The 4,232-nt window shown below is 40.7% G+C and overlaps 1 long non-coding RNA gene across 1 annotated transcript; it reads right to left on the minus strand.

Moving 5' to 3' along the window:
- Nucleotides 1-1,683: 1,683 nt before the first annotated feature.
- On the minus strand, nucleotides 1,684-3,843 carry LOC113893038. The gene is made up of 2 exons (XR_003511197.1): nucleotides 2,534-3,843; nucleotides 1,684-2,036 (listed from the first exon to the last, which is right to left on the minus strand). It is a non-coding gene; the product is annotated as an uncharacterized LOC113893038 (long non-coding RNA).
- Between the last annotated feature and the right edge of the window lie 389 nt (nucleotides 3,844-4,232).

Raw genomic sequence — 4,232 nt, forward strand, 5'->3', positions numbered from 1 at the left:
TAATTCAGTTACTCATATACATATATTCATTCTTTTTCAGACTCTTTACCCTTGTGGATTATTAAAGAATACTGAGTAGAGCTCCCTGTGCTCTAGTAGGTCCTTGTTGGTTGTCTTATATATAGTAGTGTGTGTATGTTAAACCCAAGCTCCTGATTTACCCCTACTTCCCAAGTTTCCCACTTGGTAACCATAAATTTGTTTTCAAAATCTGCCTGTTTATGTTTTGTCAGTAAGTTCATTTGTATTCATTTAAAAAATTAACTTCCATCTATGAGTGATATCATACATTTGTGTATTTCTTTCCTTTCTGTTCCTGACAGACAGGAATGACAAGGACAAAAGCCAGGAAAAAGCGAAGGAGATCCTACCAGATTTTATGAAGAAACATGTGAATAGGAAGGAGACCTTCAGGCAAGACTTGTTTATAGCACTGTCGGGCGTATGGATTTGTGGTTATGGGTATGGACATTCAGGAACTATGCAGCTTAAATTCTTTTAATGTTCTTTGTAGGTGTCCTGGTGGATTCATTATTTTAGTTTTCATACTGATGCTCTTAGCAAAAGCCACATTTCCTCCTAGAAACTCCTGCTGGCCCCTCCTCAGGAGGGCTACTAGGCTGGGCATTCTTTCACGCTGCATATTTTGGACATGGAGTCCTCACTGTTACCTGGACTCTTTGGATGTGGACTGAGGGATGTCAATTAGGCAAGCTGGAGAGAAGGCACTTTCCATTGCTTCTGTATTTTGCCCCAGCTTCTCGTTAGTGTGTCTTTTCTATCTCCTAATTATGCCTCTAGGTCCTTTCTGGGAAGGGTGACATTTTTCTCTCGACCGGCAGTATTATAGTCTAGAACTATCCTTGTCACTCTTTATTGCTTTTAGTCACTACAGAATCTCTCACAAGATGTCTAGAGTTTCATAAACATATGTTGATGGCCCTGTTTTGTCAGCCTTCAAATGGTCAAGGTCACAGACAATATACCAGAGGAAGGAAGACAGTGAGCACACTATTATAAATAGATGTGTAGCTTGAAGATACACTTTCAGACATGGGGATATTAGCTGGCAATAGGAAGGAAATGATGACATACAGCAATAATTCTATATTACTTAGGGAATTCTCCATGTATGTGCTAAATGCTTGCTGTGTTTAATCTGATGGGCATCTTGGCATGTCAGAGGTTTAAACATTTATTTCATGAGAATCAAAAGTGAATTAAAAGCTAAGAATGGAGCACAAGTACAGCTTGGATAGTTGAAAGTTGGCATAGGATAATATTAATTTAGGAAATCTAAGTGGGACACATAAGGACAATATACCTTGCCTTTTGTCATTCTGAACTCCTAGAAAACACAAGCTCTGGGGGACCCTTTTAGGTAGAGTTGAAATAGTAGTACTGAATTTCATTCTCTTGCCTCTTGATAATCTCATTCATACTCAAAAAGTATATATGTATATATATTTTGTACTTGAAAGGGTTGGAGTATTTTAATAGCCTTTAACGGAGAAGCCTGGTAGGCTGCAGTCCCTGGGGTCGCACAGAGTCGGACACGACTGAAGCGACTTAGCAGCAGCAGCAGCAACAGCAGGGATAGAAATATTTTTCTTTGACATTTCAAAACTAGGAAAGTGATAGTTTGTTAAAGGTTAGTTGCAATGTGGAAGTAGAAACCATATCTATAACACTTTTTTATTCTGTTAACTAAAATCTATTCATCTATCTGCATTTTGTTTATCTTATTTTCTGGTTGTTCATTCCTAGTTTACAGAAATACAACTGATTTAAGTATTTTGATCTTGTTGTGTCCTGCAAGTTTATTGAACTGACTTATTAGCTCTAAAAGTTTTTATTTCTCTGTTTTTTTCTTAATTTTTATTTTACTTTTAACAGGTATATTTCAACAATGAAACATCTAAAAGGTCTATCAGTTTTGTTATCTGGTGCTCAGAATTGTTCCCAAGGCCTTGGTTTAGTCTTGTGGGTGTATGGGCTCATGATTTGTGCCTGATGGACCTCAGAACTCCCAGCATCTGGAGAGAGAGGAAAGCAACAAAACAAAAGTATCACCATGGAAGGAAATAGCACCAAAAATAATGTCAGTAGTGTTCACTGATAGGCGTACACACAAATGTTAACCCTTACAGTATCCTGTTCAGGCAGGTATTATAACCAAGACTTCCCTAGTGGCTCAGATGGTAAAAAATCTGCCTCCAATGCAGGAAACCTGGGTTTGATCCCTGGATCAGGAAGATCCCCTGGAGAAGGGCATGGCAACCCACTCCAGTATTCTTGCTTGGAGAATCCCATGGACAGAGGAGCCTGGCAGGCTGCAGTCCATGGGGTCACAAAGAGCCAGACACGAACGAGTGACTAACACTTCCACTTATAACCATAGGCAAGGATTAGCTCTTGGATAAGTTAACTAACTCCTCTCAGAACTGCAATTTTTCGTTTCTAAAGGAAGAAGTATTATTACTTCTAACAATAATTAATACTGCCCTGAATTTTCCCCCCTGAAGATTAGTACCTATTTTATGGTTGCTTGTTACCATCATCATAATCAGTGTTCCATTTTTCAGATGAAGTCACAGCTCAGAGATTCAGGAAGCTGGGAAATAGAAGGCAGGAATCCATAGAAGGAGGCGCTTGACTCCGGACCTCCTGCTGATTGACGGCCCACCACCATATAGCATTAGGAAAGAGAAGGTTAGGTTAGAGAGAGGAAGGCATGGGACTGAGGCTTAACTTTTGACTGGGAATCTAACTCGCATTTTGGGAAGAGGTGACAGGAACATGGGGGAGAGCAGTTATTTATAGTCGGGGCCTCAGAGACCTCAGATGCCTGCCTCTGTTGGCACTCTTTCCTCTGCTGGATTTCTGCCTTCTCCCAGCAGTGTTGCCCTTTCCATGTATCGGTTCCATGTATCAGGGTTGCCCAACTCTAGACAAGTGTTTCTTTACTTCATTAACCCAGTTCCCCTCTCTCTGAACTCGCTTCATTTCCTGGAGAACTAAAAGAAGGGAAAGGGACTCAACGACCAGTCAGCTATTTCTCCCTTCTTATGACCTGGGAGACCCTAGACAATTTATGCAGCTTTAAGTGTAGCATCTTTTGGGAAAGACACAACCCGTGATCTTCTTGAGCATTCGTCTGTTAAAATTATCTTCCTGGAACTCTCAGGACCAATAGCCATGCCAAATTGAGTCTGAATGAAGGTGTTATTGATGAGATTTGTAATATTTTTAAAGTTCTTTCGATTGTCCTCACTTCAATATGGCTTGGATTGTCCAAAAGTCATGATTACCAGTGGTATATGGAAAGTAGTTAAGACTAGAATGATCCTGGTGCTATCTCCAACCCAGGACAAGGATACTGAGCCCCTGAGATCATCGGATACATGCTGGTATGTGTTGCTCTTCTGACTAAGAGGTGGAAACATAGCCTTATAAGAATTTCCTCTGGTCTTCTATTTAGTTCCTCTTGTGCTAAAGACTAAGCATTTTTCCTGTGCAACACCCCACCCCTTGCAAAAAGGAGAGATGCTTTTTGAGGTTGAGGATTTTTTTTGTGTGTCATCCAATAAATCTTTATTTTGTACTCTTGTTTATTTAAGTGTTTGTAGAAAAAAATTTTTTGTATGGTATAATCTCCTGGGGGGGATTGGCAAACTCATCGAAATTTAATCACTTGTCCCTCGGTGATTCTCCCTTGCCTTAGATTTAGTTGTCGTCAGGCTTGCTTTCCTCTGCTGGAGCAGAGGCTTCTTGTAGGCAGGACAAGGCTTCCTCCTCTTTGCTTATACCTGGAACAGAGCACTACTCAGCAAACATCAGAGGACGTAGAGCTAGTGGATCGCTGCGGACTAATCTGGGCTCAACCTTCTTGCTGACAAAGGAGTGAAAAGGAGAAGGGAACTCATAGCCTTGATTCCACAAGACAGAAATAGTTTCAGCAAGTCAGGCTCTTCAGCTTTGGCAGTCATTAGTTGACACTGGCACAGAATGTGGAGAGGGTCAAAAGGGAGGGGAAAAAAGGGGAGAGGGCAGAAAGATGAAGAAGGACCTGAAGGTGAGAAAGAGAATAGGATAGGGAACATATTATTTTCACCCAGTTCCTAATCCCTGTCTTGGCCAGTGTGCTTTGCCATTACTCTGACTGCAAACATCTCCATTTCTTTGTTTATTTTTAAAGCCTAATCAAGAGTGAAAGTGAAAGTGAAGCTGCT

The sequence above is a fragment of the Bos indicus x Bos taurus genome, chromosome 5 (assembly GCF_003369695.1).
Source record: "Bos indicus x Bos taurus breed Angus x Brahman F1 hybrid chromosome 5, Bos_hybrid_MaternalHap_v2.0, whole genome shotgun sequence".
NCBI classification, from domain to species: Eukaryota; Metazoa; Chordata; class Mammalia; order Artiodactyla; family Bovidae; genus Bos; species Bos indicus x Bos taurus.